This window comes from Amblyomma americanum, chromosome 1 (genome assembly GCF_052857255.1).
Source record: "Amblyomma americanum isolate KBUSLIRL-KWMA chromosome 1, ASM5285725v1, whole genome shotgun sequence".
Lineage (NCBI taxonomy): Eukaryota > Metazoa > Arthropoda > Arachnida > Ixodida > Ixodidae > Amblyomma > Amblyomma americanum.
Genome location: NC_135497.1, coordinates 4,688,256 through 4,705,622, shown reverse-complemented (window position 1 = coordinate 4,705,622; position 17,367 = coordinate 4,688,256). Strand labels below are relative to the sequence as shown.

The window sequence follows — 17,367 nt, the reverse complement described above, 5'->3', positions numbered from 1 at the left end:
GCTCGGCAAATGTGCTATCAAAGGCCAAGAGCCAGTGACTTAGCACGTTGTGCGCCAGTTGTGGGTTTCTCAGTAGACACAGGCCACTACCCACCGCGGGTTCGAGCTTCGCGGGAGCCAAGGGCCCCGATCAGCCGTCACCACACGCACCCTGGGGCACCGCTGCGGCGGCGTTCAACCTCTGCAGAGAGGAGAGCGGCTCGCCGCAAGAAACAGGCCTCCAAGTTCACAAAGGAGACGTTTATTGACGCCGTCCTCCAGCGGTACACACACACACTCAACAGTCACCCCGTCCCGGGGCGCGCTCAGAGCAAGGCTCCGGTGCGCGCTCGGGGCAACAAGAGAAATGCGCGCCGCTAGCACGCCGCTGCAGGAGATTGTCCCCGCGGCAGTGCTGTGATCTCTCTCGTGTCGGCCGTTGGGCTGTTTGCGAGAGAGAGTGGGCAGTCAACGCAAGGTGCGCCTGTCAGAGGTCGTTGGACCCCTGGACAGGCTCGAGCCGCGGCGGATCAAGGACCCACGCTGGCGAGCTCGAGTATGAACTGGTCCGAACGGCAGAGGCCGGCCCGGACGAACAGTAACGTACGCACCTTACGCTGTCTCGGAGGGGTCTCTCTCTCTCTCTGGGCCCCGCTCGGACGGTCGCGCGCCGCGCGACCATCCCAAACGGGTCCCGAATTCCCGCCAGAAGTCACCAATGGCAAAGGCCCTTGGGAAGCCGGGGGCGGAGCTGCGGCCGAATGACAGCGATTAGCCACCAGCCGTCTCTCCGCCGCCCGAGGCGGGAGAAAGGAAAAGAGGGCGACGCGGGATGCCGCGCAGACGCCACGGCGGGAATCTAGCAGGCTTCCCACACTCCCAAGCGCCCTGCGACGGAACAGACCACAAAGTGCCATCGTCAGGTGAGACTTCTTTCTAATCCGTCAGTTGTTAAGGCCTACTGTCCGTTTGTTACGAGGGCAACGAATAATGGCAACATAAATATCGAAGCGACCGCTCAAGCGCTAGAGTAACAGGGCGAATAAACATAAGCAAACATGGAGCCGTACCTGCATCTTTCCTTCGTAGTATGTTTTTAGCCATCGTGCATGTTGGTGTTCATACGAGTGGCGAGATGTCTGGGCCTTTCTGTTTTGGCTTCCCTTCGGTGCGAAACGACCTTACGTCTCTCACTGATGGTCCGCTCTCACGAAAGACCGACCGCAGCGGCGTGTTTGCTTTGGCTTCTCTTCATTGCTTGCCGTTTAAGTTTCCTAAATTTATATTACTTACCAATGTAAACTACCGCTGACACTGTGTAGCAGTACACCTTAAGCATATTTAACTCCACCAGTGAGCTAAATAGATTTACCGTATTCATTGCCACAGATAGCTTCGCAATGTGCAAACCTAACTCACTCTGGAGGGACCATCCATAATGATCCGGATGGCGACGGCAACTCGGCGCGCGCGACACTTAGTTGAGCAGCATTTTCAGGTTCGCTGTTTTCTTTTGCGCGCGTATACACCCTAGAAAAAGTAATGCTAAACGCTGTGTTGTGTACTGCCACAGCACTGATATGAATTTTGCACGCACGAACTTGTACCGTTTTCCGTCGAAGTGTAATTGGAAGCAGAAGCGGAGGAAACGTAGGATTTAAATCGTTCGCAGTCATGAAGACGCTCTTCTTTTATACCCCCCGCCCCCCTTTTTTTGGCGGAGTTAGTTTCTTCACTCATGCGTTTTTTGTTGTCTTACACTAGCTGTAAAAGGCTGCCTGCCTGTTTCACGTACTTTTTGGAGCGATGCAATGTAATAAGAATAATGCGGGGAATAACCCCATTGTTTCCTTTCCGGCGCTTCGTTTTTCATCGGCATGTGGAAGACGGCGTCACTACTTTCCTTCCATTTTGTCAATGGTTCTCTCAATTCATAGACGTGGCCGGATTGAGAAAGCTTAAAGGAGATGGACACCTACCTTTTCGGTGTGCGTTTTCTTGTTGGTAATGACGCGTAAGGCATTATGATACGTGAATTACTACTTGGGATTCTCCTAGGACGGCTAAATAATTGATAATCGCATTTCTGCCTCGTGCTCTTTCGGTTTTAACAGTCGAATGAGGACTGTGACGTCAACGTGCGCGTACAGGTCACGTAAGAGATAAAAAACAGCAATAAAATCGCTACTTCAACATTCACTGTTATTCCGGGTATTGAAGAAGGCTAGCTTCAACCCTGCAGTAAATTAAAACGATTAATCACCGACTATAAGGACGCTTTCCAACGCCTCACGTGACACAAAAGCGCACTCTGAGGTCACAGCCACCGTTCTGCTGTTGAAACCGAAACAGCACGACAGAAAATATTCGATTAAAAATTATTAACGGTCACAGGCGAATATCAGGTGGTGGTTCATGCGTAGTATTGTCTTCCGCATCATTGTGGAGAAAAGAACATGCCACTAAATTAAGGTGTCTATACCCCTTTAATGCCTTTAGTGAAGTTCTCACCTTGGGAGAACTCGTCAGGGTGTTAGCCGGCCGAAACCTTGGTGCGTCTACAAACACAGGAAACTCTCCTCTGCACCGTCATCTGCGATGATGCGTGATTTGCTTTCGTTCGCTTATCATGCCGTTTGAGAACGGCTTTTCGTGTAGAGCTTCCTAGGCTGTGCGGTTTTTGAACGGTATACAGGAGGTCACTGCATGTCGGACTCCGCGAAAATGTTGTGTGATTCGTCGAAAGACCAGTTTTTAAGGGTATGTCCGGGTTCACAACACATATTCATCGTGAAGTTGTGTAAAGATCACTTCGAAATGACACTGCATACTTTGTCACAGTCTTCTTCAAAGCAGTGACCGACTGGCAACGAATGGCTGCTCCCAGGGGTGCTGTGCGAGGCGAGCAGAACGTTTCCGAAAGTTGTGTTTACGTGTGTTTTTAAATGTCGCGCTCCACTACGGTACATGTCAGCCTAAAGCCAGGGGGGGGGGGGGGGGGGGACTACTATACGCGCATGTTTTGCGTGTTTCAAAAATTGAGTGCCTTTGAAATGACGTTTCAGACTTTCACAGCCTGTTCTAGGAAGTACGTTGTCCCAAACTTTTAACAGTAACAAAGGTTGCTCCTTTAAATGCAACGTGTTAAATGCTTCTCTTGGCTAGGCTGGTTGTTCGTTCAGCGCATGATGTGGCAACCAATAACGTGGCAGAGCGCTGGACAGACAGGTGCCTGGCGGGCGCACGGTGCCTGAACCAAATCTTCCCTTTGACATGTACCTGAAAATACCCATTTTTAATGCGAAAGCATTAACTTTGTTTCAACTGCGGTAAAATGAATTGCAGGAATGCGGAAGCATTGACGCCTGCTCGTTTTTATTTGCCTCTCTTTGCTTCACTTGTCCCTTCTCGTCATATTTACTCTATTAAGCACGGATTTAAATTCACGCCGTGTCTAAATTACCACAGTTAATTGTCTTACTTATTGAAGTTGCATGAATTGCCCATTTTGGGTTTTCAAACTTGCTGCCCAAAGTTGCCCTGGCTCCGCTCACTTTTTGGACATTTTTGGCTCTATTTAATTTACTAATGAACTTTTGGACACAATTCTTTATTCGACATAAACCTCACATTATCCTCTTTCCATTACATCCATCCCTTTGGCACTACTTCTAAGCTCCTCACAACTGCTGCGGACACGATCATGTCCACATGACCTAGTAATGCTTTCGCATTAATAATATTTTCACCACAACGCCACTGATTAAAGAACAAAACGTTTGTGCAGACATTTGTTTTCAACTGCTGTATTTCGGCACCGCTCTCGGCACCCGCTCAGACGGTATATATGCATATATCGGAACGCTAGCAAAGGCAGCATATCGGCGGCCTGACGACTGCGCGCGTGCGGTCACGTGATGTGGGTCACATTTTGCACGGTGCTGCAGCAATTTGATCACATGACCATCCGCCATCTTGAAATCTCGAACGTTTAGGAAACGTTAGAATGCGAGTACTAAGAGACACGTCTCTTAATAGGCTGGTGCGACAGCTTCCCTTGGGTCCACTGCGCCACAGAAGAATCTGGGGTTGTTTGCGACTACAGCGCCGCCGCAAGGCAACGAGACTCCTTTAGACGGTCACGAATAAAGCGAGGTACCTTCCATCTGCAAATAAACGCAAGTTTATCGTGAAATTTAAAAACAAACGTGATTTAAATAAGCTGACCACGAAAGCAGCCCTCAGTGACGCCGACATATTGAATCGGTACAGGCGCCGCTTATAGGTATTGAAAATCACCAACACACGGCAGGATGCACGCTGCAATGCTAACTCAGAGAACACTGCCGGCGCCGCAGGCGGAGTATGCGGAAGCGGTGATATATTCTCTAAATTTTGTTTTTTGCAGCGATAGCTCTATCTCCCGCGCTTTTTCACAACACGCGCCGACCGCTTAACACAGCTTGCGGCGCGGGTGTGTGAGGAGGAGCGCAGCCATCGCTACGAATCAGTAGGACAGGAACGCCACCTGCGCGCTAACCAGGCCAGTCACAGTCATAAATATGGTCGGTGAGAGGGAGCACCAGCTGCTGGCCAAGAGGGCAAGGGCAAGCACAGTCAAAGCTGCGGAGACAAAGGCACAAAGTAGATAATCACGATTTTTGCCGGTCGCTGTCAGTAGAGGGCGAAGAGTGTAGCGGATCCTGTGACATTGTAGACACGGGTTTCCCGAAAAATGTATAGGACAGAAGACACCCGCGTCCATGAGAAAGCATCTACCGCGGGTTACCCTTAAAAATGCCGCGATTTTCGCAAGTATCAAAGGTGCCAAGCAGGATGGTGTTTTGTACTTCCACGGCCGGACTGTAGGAGAGAGTCCGCGAAGCTCGCGCTTACTTCCCGTCTATACCGGCCACGTTACTTCGTCTCATCTATCTCATCTCCGCTGTCCCTGAGTTGTTTCTTTTGACCGAACCGGCAGTTATCGTTCTACCCGAGTCGTTCACGCCCACGGCGACAAAGGAGTCGCCTCCTTCGTATTCCGCCGCATCTGCAAAGGTTGTGTATTCCGAGCCTTCTAGCTTGCCTTCGAGGACATTTGGTTTTGCTCTCCTCTTGCCTTCGTAATAAGCAGGGTGCATGTTTTTTTGGAATGGGTTTACAAGTCAGTCATTTTCTCAATTCGATTAGTAACTTTGCCCGCGCGTTTCTATTCGGGATTCTGTCATGTAGTCTTAGGTTGCTCAAGATCTTCCACTCCGCTGGTGTGGTTGCGAGCCTCCTTAATTGTGCAAATATATGTACCTCCCATAGTCTCGTGGTGGTGTTGTTGACCCCCAGTTTAAGAAGTCTTTCCGTAAAGGTGCAGTGGGGCATCCGCGTGGCTGCTTTATAAGCCTGCCTTATGATCTCCTCTGTTTTAGATAGCCGGACATTATCACGTTTTATGGAGCTGAAAAAATACGCCGCCACCTACTGGCTTAGCACAAGTTCCTTCTCTAGAGCGGTGGGAGGCTATAATGGCCAGCTCAGACGCGTTGACGTAAGTGCGGGCCACTGAGTGGGCTCACAAGGCCGCCAAGAGCAATTACCACTAAGGTTCAGTGCTGACAGTAAATGCTGTCTATACAATACAATCCCTCATGGCTCAGTTCGGTTGTCTACTCAGATGTATGACAGTTACTGCGCATTTCCTTTCTACAAAAAAAAACTATTTTCAGTTTCATCTCATCCGTTCATCTGTTCACCCTCGGCGCCGTTGAGGTGTTGAGCAGCAAGCAAGAGTGAGAAAAGTTACTGCATTTATCCTTTATCATAACCATTTTGCAACCTACACAGCTTACTCGGAGCGCAACTGTTGTGATTTATTAATTTAATATATTTATAATTGCCTTTGAGGAAAGGAAATGAGCAGTAATTGTCTCACATATCTGTGGACATGCGAGCCTCGTTTCGCCTCCACCCCGGCAGCCGCGACAGGGTTCGAACCCAGGAACTCCGGCCCAGTTCCTGATAGCCCTAGTGACTAGGAAACGCATCGCTTTCCAAGGACACCTCAACCATGCCCTAAAGAAATGGATGACGGAGGTAGTTTAATAAGGAAAAAAGAGCTACAGTAGTGAGCTGCAGAAAATTCATCTGAAAGTGAAGAACAGCGTTCAGCGAACCGTTGCACCAAAACCTCTACCTTGCTCTACTAAATGCTGTCACTTCGCGTTCGTGGCTTAGTCTTCTGCAAGAAGTATCGAAGTGGACGACGGATATTTCATTTACTGACGTTCAGATCGCGTCAGTTATTCTAAGATTGTGCTCAGTTCAAAATTATGAAGCCAACTTTCACTGTAATGCATAACGCAGTGTTCCCCAAAACCGTCACGACGCGAGTGTACTCCACTGAAGGATAAAAGTCTGTCTCATTGGCATCTGATTAGCTACGTTCGGCGGCAGCCGCAGTCACGCTAGCTCAACAAACGTTCATTTCGCCTCTATAGCTGAACCTCGGCCACTGGGTTTTCTGTTCCTGGTGTTATCTTTGTAAACTTGACATAACATCTTTCACCCTTCACCACTGTTTAGTTTATAACACTTATATAATTTTTATTTCTTTTCCAGTCTTGAAGCTGAAGCTTGTCCTGCGCTGGAATCCCCACACTGAACCGAAGCACAAGTCCCTTCCGCTAAACACGCCATGGTTACTGCAAAGCCATCCGTGTTAGAAGAACGTACGCCATTAACCCTGCGCTGCACCAGAAGTAAAGCGGCACCACTGTGTAAGCTGGTTCGACGTGTCGCCGAGTATAACAAGGTTCTCTGGAACTTAGGCCTTGGGATAAGAGTGGAAAATGGCCTGGGTGAATTCGGCATCGCTATTGCCCCGGGAATCGTAGTCATGGACCCTTGGGAAGACCCAAGTATTGACTGTGAAAGCCTAGACTTCGCCATTATTTTGCAGGTCGACGTCCTCGCCCATCATCACTGCATTGTGGCCGTCGAGCTGACTTTCTTTGTAGCGAGCAACCCTTTCCTCCTCAGCCTTCTTCAAGACATGTACAGCGTCCGTAAGGTGACCATCTCAGATGTACCGTGCTGTGAAGCGAAACTTCTTGAAGCCCTAAAGAAGCTTGCCAACCCCTCGGAGCAGAATTATTCAGGCGCACGGGAACAATTTTTCTGCTTCTCTGTCAGACTGCCACTGTTTGTAATCCCTCAGGAGCAGAGCAGCGTAACCCTTACTGCGCTGGTTGTCGTCGATCTGGAATTTAGCACCAGCTGCGCACGACAGTTGATAAACATACTCTTGCAGAATAACACCATAAGTGTCTTAACCGTCGGCTCCTGCGTGTTCACTTATGACTGCGTCGACCTCCTTCATGGCTTCGTCCTCTACCTGAAGAAACACCGCTCGCCGCTCAAGAAGCTGAATGTGCGAACACCCGAGGCCAGCATGCACGCACTAGAGTCTCTGGTCAAGGCCATTGCACAAACGACGACGCTAGAAAAGTTGGCCATTGATATGGATATCTACGATGACGAAGACTAAGCCCTCCTATCCGAAGTAATCGCCCGGAACCGTACTCTGCGTACGCTAAGTGTTACGTGGACGAGAAACTGCCTCGTGTCCACCATCTTCTACGGCTTCGACCATCTCTCCAGAGACGCAGCCACAAGGATCGAGCCTTGGCTGTTAGCGCTGCCAGAAAACGCTACACTTTTGGCGCTGACCGTAGACCTCTTTGGTTTCTCAGAAGAGGAGTGCTGCGCGTTTTTTCTCGGCCTGGCACTCAACAAAGCTCTCCAAAATGTCGACATAAGCCATCTTCCAGTATGCGCTGACCTCAGGGAGATATGCCAAATCATTCGTGATTCCCGCTTGGTGAAGGCCACTCACATTGAAGATCACCACCTGAGCATCGGTAGCCTTTCCATGCTTCCCGAATGCCCCGAGGCGACGTCCCTCACGGTCATCTCTTTCCACCTCAACAATTCGGAGATTTTGCGCGCAACCTTCGAAATCCTCGCCTCCTGCAATCACTTGAGTTCACTTCGCGTGTGCGTGCAATACTGCTTCCTTGATAAGATCCAGTCTGCCATGGCGGCCTATATAATGGACGCAAGCACACTGAAGGAGTTAGAAGTGCGAAGTGTGCGTCTACGTTGATGTACCCGAGGTCGAAGAACAGCAGCATGACCCTGACACCGAAAAGCTTCTGGCGAAAGCGCTGGCTTCCAACGTCAACCCCACCAGAATCACACTCAGAGAGCTGCGTCTGAGCGAAGACCACTGTGAGTTCCTTGCGAACGCTTTTGTCAACAGCCAAAATCTCTCCGCGCTCTCGTTCGCGGTGCCCAGCCGCGATAGCAACACTGTCTTCTTGCAGACGCTGGTGTCGGGCATCGAAAGCAATCACCACCTGCTCCGCGTCGATCTTCACAGTTGCAAAGGCCGTGATGCAGAGCTCGTCGTCATCCGGAACATCACGAGGCGCAACGCCAGCCTCGTCGCCAGAGCAGCCCGCTTCGTGACGGGTGACACGATGCTTACAACGCACGCGCGGCCGATCTGGTGTCGGGACATGGAAGGATCCTCCGCATTGTTCAAGAAAATGTTGGCGTCGAAGCCAGTGAAGCGGCGACAATGCTGAGGCGCGCCTTGGGGCTTCAATGTTTGACGGACCTCGACGAGCACATGAGACTGGCTGGCGTTGGCAAGCGACGGGTGCAGTGCATCGGAGGACTCTGGAGCTCCGTGCAAATCGACGACCTCAGGTGCCACTGTTGGATTCACATCCGGACATTTCTGATTGTGGCCGACGTTGTGGGCGCTGACTGCTCGTGAAGCTGTGATCGGACCTAGTATGGAGATCACCTTGCAACGTTGTTCTTTACCTAGTTTGTATGAAAAAAATAAACATGATTTTAATTAGTAAACATTTGTCTCGCTTGCATGTGCGCCACACTTAACACTAGGGGGTTATGTATGAAATGAAGGCCTCGAATCGGGCTAATGCCCACGCATGTGTGGTTGTGCGCAATAGACTTAATTGCTCTCAGATATATCAAGTGATCATAGTGTACAACTAGGTTACGAAAAGCATGACATTGCGGCACTACACCTTGAACGAGATCGAAATGCATTCTGACCCGCAGATGGTAATACAAGTGAGGACTGACTGCACCTCGAGAGGAATTAGACCGGCAGCGCACCTTCTCACATTTAAAGAGATATAGGTAACGTGCAAAAAAATGCGGACAAATTTTGGATAGCAAATAGTCAATAAAATAAATATAGTGATAGCCCGCAATGCTCAAAATCTCGCAACCCTAAATGTGCGTGGCATCCAGGCAGGGAAAGGACCACGCTTAATGGTTGCATAAAGGTGGATTTATCTGATCATATGCTGTGGCAAATACACCGCTATTCGCGTAACCTGCAAATAACTTTCAAATAACGTTTATTTCTTAATTTCTGACATCTTCGGGCGAGTAAGACTTGATGACTTAGACAGCCACAACTTTACGTGTCACAGAATTAGTAATTATTTTTTCAGGCATTTATCTGTTCACAATAATATGTGGAGACCTTCAGTGCCCTATTCAGTAGACATCACTTGAAATTGTATACATGAAATAATTAAATCATTAAGAAGTTTCTAGTTAAAAAGACTCACATCCAAGCTTAACCTCGTTCATATGTGTCATGGGCGACAGCCATGATATCAACGAATATGTCGCACCACAGACCTGTTTAGATCAGTGTATCAAGAGCTTGCGCGAACAACCTTCGTGGTCTTCTTTTTGAATGTCGTTTTTTTTAGCTCCATCACCAGAGCAGCTTCGTTTCGAAGTATGAGTATATCCTGTTGCCTATGCGGAATCTTGGGAACGAAAGCATCGCCCATGAATCCTGGCGTTTTTTACCAACAACAGCGCTTCCAACTCATGAGACCAGAACTGCGAACTGAATGGTTCGTACATCAAGATTTGGCATCAATCAACGTGCGGTGACTCTGCAAAATGAGAATTATGAAGCAGTTTTGGCGCTGGCGCACGTTAATAGCTATATCGGCTGCTTAGAAAATATGTCATGCTAATGCTGGTCTCTTCTTGACGGCAATTTTCAACCAGAACGCTTTCGAGGAGTTCGCACGAAGCTAAGTAGGGTGCCAAGTCGCCACATACCGTATTCTAAAATTCCAACAGTGCAGCATACTGAAAACATGGAGATAAAATCACATTGAAATAAAAACAAAAATCTTGCGAACAGAATTCATTCGGTTAGCCACCAATGAAACTATTTCCACACTTGCTAAGACATCCCTGTCTTCAAGATACAGCAGTTTCTGCTCAGTGCAAATGAAGGCTTCCTTGTGCCAGATGGAAGTACCTTCTCATTACTGAACGTTACTCTCCACTTCCATGTGTACTGGGCAATTGTCAGCAACACTGTACGTTGTGAACGCCAGTGTCAAATGTTCCGCCTGTGTGATCAGTGGTGCTCGCATTATTTTATCACTATGAAATTATCTTCCTTCTGGCCTTCATCCGTTGTTTGCGCTTCGGGAAGCTACGTTTTCAAGGCGTATGATAGCAGCTCTTATTGAAAGCACTTCTTTTTTGGTTTTTTTTACAAAGGGCATCTGTTTAAACCTGATATTGAAAATTGGGTTGAAAAAAATGAAAATTGGTTTTTGCCGAAAGAAAATAGCTCAGTATCTGTTTCGCATATCGGCGGACAGTAAACTAAAATTGTGTACTGTACCGAGATACAGAATCTAAGGGAGATACAGCATCGCCCTCACACTAACCTTTCCCCACAAAAGAACTAGCACGAAAAAATTGGATATCTGATAAGATTCGATGTCAGATGACCCTTTTTCAAATTATTCCTACAACAGAAGACCCACCAGCAAGGAGTGCCTCCATGGGTGACGTGTCAGTAGCAAGCAATGCTAGCGCCACTGCGTGAAAGGCGCCGTTCCGAGTGACTCCTTTGCGCCGCTCTGCCGTGTAGCGCTTGTAGAGATAGACCACAGCGGCGATGTCGCCCCAGATCATCTTTAACATGCCCAAGATCACGAGCACTGCCAAGCTCAGATCGCAGACCTATACGCAGGCCCCGAGAGTGTTGTCACGCACGAAGTTCCACATGTGTGGTTCGTACTTCTCGTGGTGCATCTGAAAAAAAGGGATGGCGCACAAGCCGATGCAAATTGTCGATCCTTGGTGCAATGACCATACAACGTGATATTTTTAAACTGTTACCTTTCTTCTGTTCATTGATTACAGGAACGTTATTGTGCAAATGTCTTGATTTTATAAGGTAGACAAAATGACTGGGTATGTGCGTCTTATACCTGCCTGGACAAGCATCATGCCTCCCGATTAGGATCTATAACGCTGTAAACAACGATGATCGTTGTGCTTAGCACAACCACGGAGCCTTTAAAGCATGGTGTGCGTGTCAAATACCGCAAAAGAGCAACCATTAACCCTCAGCTTGTAAGCAAATATGTACACAGTGCGTGCAGTGTGTGAAGCTCAGTATGTCAGCATCCGCATCCCCCGATGCTCCTTGAGTTAAAAGCAATTGTTCCCTGCCACCTCGGTTTTACTCAAGCGCAAGAACTACCGTGACATTTTTTATTTCTCAGCACTGAAAGTGAAAATTTGGTCGTCGGTAGGCGCGTCAAAGAATTCAATCCTCGCTTAAACTCCGTTTGTTTCACTTTGTGCTTAAGAGGAGATTGGCGTAGGGCCGAATTTTTACTGTCAGCAGCTTAAGCTCTTAGCACAGAGATTCGCAAACCCGGTAACCTAGCATGCATTGCGCAAGAAAACATTCTCCGACCACAGTGGTGCATATATATATATTATACCTGGATAACCTCGGCGTGCTGTGACATGGCCAACATATCATAGAGATATATTCACGCCTCGAAGATGTCTTCCTTCGACCGACCCGACGGCTTCCGGCACCACGTGGGAAGTGTACAGGTCTCCGAGCCGTATAGGTACGACAGCGTGCGGGGCAGGCACACGAGGTACTTGCTGTAGCCGTACTACGCGTACAAGAACGCCGCCATAGCAAAAAGGTCTCGCATCATCTGAAGAAGCAACCAGCGCAGCATGGCTTCATTAGGTAATGCCAAAAGAGCACCACTTATTCAGAGGGCCGCAAAGGTTACATCTCTCAGCAAAACTTAGTAGTTTTGCTGAGAGATGTGACTGTCCGTTAAACTTAAGCATAAAAGAAAGCAGGACATTCCAAACAGATTGGCTCACATATTTTGTTCAACCCTTCCTGAATGATTGAAAATCCAGCTTCTTCCAAAGCAAGGTCGCAGTACAAACGTGATATCACAACAGTCTCTGTAAAGGTAATCTCACCAGGATAGCTTCCAGGTCTCCGGGAGTGCCGTCGCTTAGGGTGGAGACAACCGCGTCGTTACCCCTTTAGCGAGTTCCCTTGCGGCGCCCGCCATCATGGAGCCCGACGCGCAGGCAGCACATGGGCAGAGCGCAACTGCATGTCGAGTTCGAGGCGAAGAAAGGCATGCCGCGCTGAGAAGATGATGATAACGTTTGTTGTGCACGGTTGGCCCTTTGGCCTAAGATGAAGAAAAATATAATTAACCATCGGCAGTGTAAAACATAACATAGGCATCCTATAATTTGCATTTGCGTCGACACATGCACCTCAAAGTGGAGCATTGCTTACTTAGAAATTAAACTAGCTGTGCACGCACACATATACACAAAGACCCAGAACAACTAAGCGATAAACTCAGTGGCTATGTACACGCCAATCAACTGTGAACCTCGCAGAAATGGTGTTACTCGCACAAAACACATCAACTGACCTTGGGCTGTGTCTCAATAGATTAATTGCCAGAGGGAGCAGTAGACGTTTGTCTTCTCTCGTGAAAACAAACACTCCTCAGCCATGTGTCGAGCGTTTCGTGAACAGGGCCACACAGCCCTGAGCGTTTTGCCCAAGAACGCCGCGCACACGTCTCTCCCACCCGCAGCGATGAAGCGTGCGGAGCCCAATGGCCATCGCCGCTTGGGAGGCAGCGTTGACCACTTCACAGAACGACACCGCACTTCCGAGGGGGCGTGCGCAATCAGGAACCCTAAAACTTTCATTTAAGCAGCCTCGCCAAAAGGACGAAAGTGGAGATTCATAAAAAACCGATAACAACACATTGCACAGTCATGCTGTGGCGTAACGATTAATTTCCTTGTTGCTGGACGTCGAACGGACCTTTTCAAGCTTTTTCAAGTCCGCTTTTCAAGCTCACTTTCTTTCATTTTCTTTTTTATGCTCAAAATAGCTTGGAAGCAAATTATTTAAGATCGCTCGTGGATTCGTGTTGTCATTTAGATAGGAATTTTGGATGCGTGAGCTAACAATACCATTTAGAGAGATGCAAGACGAGCTATTAGCCCTAAATAGAAGCTGTCGTTTTATGCCGTTGAGAGTTCGGAACCACCCGTAAAAGCGAAAATTATTTACAACTCGCAAAAAGTTCTAAGCTGCTGTAAATAGCCATCCAAATGTAGCCGTGCAGCTATATGACACGTCGCACGCTTGAATTATTTTGAGCGCTTAAGTCAAGGCTTCCGCTGGCACTAAGTCCGGCTGCAACGTTGTCGCGTTGTGAGCGAAAAAGCAGATGGCCCACTTCTCACATAGGTCACGAGACATTGTGATGTCATCACAACGTGCTCGACCTGTCAGGTGGCAGCTACATTAATGACTGGTCGTGAGAGATGGCTGTGTTTGAAACAGCTACCACGCCATGTCAGGTTGCGCGTCACTTAACTCCTGCAACTATGTGCCAGGAGTTATATATGAGGACTTACCGCTTTATATCAATCTAAAGCACATAATGACCACGTCTGCGAAGCGATACGCAAAGAAGACTCCAAGCCGCTGAAGGGGCTCATTAACGCTATCGCGTCATATCCTCGAGGCGGAGCTTCAGTGTTTTCTCAAGCCTTTGCATGTAAGTTAGGTCTAGAAGAGCAATGCGAGCCAGTTTTGCCACTCTTACCGCTAACTCCCATGCCAGCAGGGGACCACTCGCCCTGAACGAGACGGCCAGCCACACCGTGTAGAGCAGCCTGGTCAGGACTAAGACGGCAAATGATGCACTGTGCCTCCCCTTGTGTAGCGCCTCGAGACTCAAGTGCAGTACAACCTAGGGGCCGGCGAAGATTTAAGACTCGATCACAATCAGCGCTGGCACCTTCAGGTCGGTGAACAGCGGCAAGGCGGACTGTCGGTGGCGCATCATCCCACCCAGGAACACCACAAGAGGCAGGCCCTGTAGAAGTCGTAATAGGCGAGGCAGATGTGCAGCGCTGTTCCAGGGAACTGAAGTTCCCAATGAGGATACATGCAGGGCGTCAAACGAAACCGATGTTCTGAGTGGAAATCCTAACAGAAAGTGACGGACTGCGTAGAGTTCAATGAGAACAACTGCAAGGCAGAAACTCACCATACCTAAGTGTCACCTCAACCACAGGATATTTAGCTTGCATGCTAGCATTTCAATCGTCGTCGTACGTGGCTGTTATTCTGTGAAACACAGGCGCCTTTTAAGACGTGAATGAGTAAAAATGAACCACTGCAAACCTAAGATTGATCCAGATTATGTTTTCGGACAAGGTGTGCAAGAAAAAAAATTCTTTGCTGCTAGCCTGCGCGCTCTTCTAGCCACGTCAGTGTGTTGACTAGGGCAAACAATTCGGTATCTTTACACAAGGCTTCTTCGATATCTTCAGAGAAGCCTTCTTTGTGGTGTATTTTTTCTCTCTTTTGCAGTCTTTTTTTTTTCAGGAGATGAGAAGGATTTAAATTACAGAAATTTTAACACGGTATTGGTTTGGAGGCCAAGCTAGAGGGGAGCGGACTAGGTTTCAACCTATCTTTTTTCAAGCAAGGGGAATTGATTAAACAGACATTACCGGGACTAATATATGCGGACGATATAGTGATAATGGCTGACAACAAGGAAGACCTGCAGAAGTTGTTAGACATATGGAGTACAGAGGGAGATAGATTAGGCTTCAAGTATAGTAAGGAAAAATCTGCAGTCATGACATTTAATGAAGAGGGCGGCGAGCATAGAATACAGGAGTTCGTGCTAAAGGTAGTGAATGAGTACAAGTATCTTGGGGTGTGGATAAATAACAGTGTTGAGTATCTGACAGAGCATGAAAAATATGTAATGAATAAAGCTAGTAGGAATGCAGCTGTCATGAAAAATAGGGCACTGTGGAATTACAATAGGTATGAGGTGGTAAGAGGGATCTGGAAAGGGGTGATGGTCCCTAGCCTGACCTTCGGGAATGCGGTCCTGTGTATGAGGCCAGATGTTCAAGCAAGGCTGGAAATTAGGCAACGGGGAGTAGGGAGGTTAGCTTTGGGAGCACATGGCAATACACCAAATCAGGGGGTACAGGGTGATATGGGATGGGCGTCTTTCGAGAGCAGAGAGGCTAGCAGTAAGATAGCATTTGAGGAACGATTGAGAAGGATGGAGGAAAAGGGGTGGGCTAGGAAAGTTTTCAGATACCTGTATATAAAGAATGTTGACACGAAATGGAGAAAGCGAACTAGAAAATTGACAAACAAATATCTGGACAGCAGTAAGGGGGCAAATCAGCAATTATCGGTTAAGAAAAAGGTTAAAGGAACAGAGAGAGCTTTGTGGAAAACAGGGATGCTGACGAAATCGGCACTAGAAACATACCGGACTTTAAACAGGAAATTGTCAAAGAAAATATCTATGATAATTGTAGGGGAAGTTCTTTGTTGTTTGAGGCCAGGACTGGAGTTTTGCGGACTAAGAAGTATAGAGTCGGGTACCAGGAGATAGACACTTTGTGCGTTGCGTGCGGAGAGGAGGAGGAAACGGCTGAACACTTGATACTTTTCTGTAAAGGGCTTCACCCTACAGTGGAAGGCAGCGGGGCTGACTTACCCAAGGCATTGGGGTTTAGGGATAGTGAAGGGAAAGTGGATTTTAAGAGGTTAGAAGTAACCAAGCGAAGGTTATCTGATTGGTGGCTAAAAGCAGGACAGGAGTAAAATTTCACAAGACATGGCTAGGTGGCTTGAGCCACCGCCCGATGTAAAGGGTTCAGCCGTATCCATCCATCCATCCATGGTGTATTTTTTCTCTCTTTTGCAGTCTTTTTTTTTCAGGAGATGAGAAGGATTTAAATTACAGAAATTTTAACACGGTATTGGTGACGCAGCTAGGGGAGCGGCAAGTCTAAGGTTGCGAACAACATGACACACACAAGGGTTCATGGTATACGCGTGCACTTCAGGTCGCATTGTAGGCCAGAAACTAAAGGCGAAATAGTTAATCAAAGTCAAAGATGAAAAGGTGAGAACACTGCACTAAAAAACCGTGAGTACTCTTATCAGGATATCAAGCTCTGGCGGTGAAGCACTTAATTCCACTGCGTCATAATCTAGCGCAGCGTCCACATGTGTTAACGCGAGTTGGCAATAGTGGTGCGCTTTCCATGCCAGAATGAACTCACCACGAAGGCGATGGCGGATGCCAGGACTGTTGGCGTGACGGCCCCGTCGAATTGCAAGGACATCTTTCCGCCCAGGTGCACCATGTTACCTGAGCATCCTTCGGTGCGATTACTCCGTTCATCCCGGACCATACAGCAGCGCTTCTGCAGAGCCTACAACGCAACCTGCTTCTTGCTGTCAGCTCCAGAACACCCCTCCTGACGAGTCTGCGGGCAGAAGATGACTGCTTTTGGGACAAGACCACGCCCTTCATCGCAGTCCTCGTAAATTCCGTCGAAGACAGTCTGTAGCGTACCCAGGCTTTCAGTGACACCCACTTCCATACAAGGCGTGGAAACATGTGACGACCCTCCCTGACACATGTCGGTCATGACTGGCACGTCCATGCTTGTGTTCCTTGAGTCCAGATGGTACGGCTTCATACGGCAGCGAATTTTGAGCAGATGACGGCAGGGAGGGGGGCACTAGAGTCTTATCCACTTTCTCTGGCACTCGTCGCCGCTCGCACACCGACTGAGCCTCTTTGCTCTTCTTCACTGTTGTTGTTGCCCTCTGTTGGAATGGCACATACCGTCGGTGGAAAATTTGCGGGGTAAATTAACTATGGAAAGAAATATTTGGGTGTGACGATAAGAGACCGGAAGCGGGCGGAGTGGGTGAGGGAACAAACGCGGGTTAATGACATACTAATCGAAATCAAGAGGAAGAAATGGGGTTGGGCAATTCATGTAATGCGAAGGCAAGATAACCGCTTGTCCTTAAGGTTAACAGAGTGGATGCCAAGAGAAGGCAATTGTAGCATGGGGCGGCAGAAAGTTAGTTGG

General features: G+C 48.3%; 2 long non-coding RNA genes across 2 annotated transcripts; both read right to left on the bottom strand.

Annotated features, from left to right (window-relative positions):
- Positions 1-8,609: 8,609 nt before the first annotated feature.
- On the bottom strand, positions 8,610-11,898 carry LOC144130287 (uncharacterized). Its single transcript, XR_013314050.1, has 3 exons — positions 11,856-11,898; positions 10,884-11,154; positions 8,610-8,865 (listed from the first exon to the last, which is right to left on the bottom strand). It is a non-coding gene; the product is annotated as an uncharacterized LOC144130287 (long non-coding RNA).
- Positions 11,899-14,042: 2,144 nt separating this feature from the next.
- Positions 14,043-17,132, bottom strand: LOC144130276 (uncharacterized). The gene is made up of 2 exons (XR_013314043.1): positions 16,543-17,132; positions 14,043-14,309 (listed from the first exon to the last, which is right to left on the bottom strand). It is a non-coding gene; the product is annotated as an uncharacterized LOC144130276 (long non-coding RNA).
- Between the last annotated feature and the right edge of the window lie 235 nt (positions 17,133-17,367).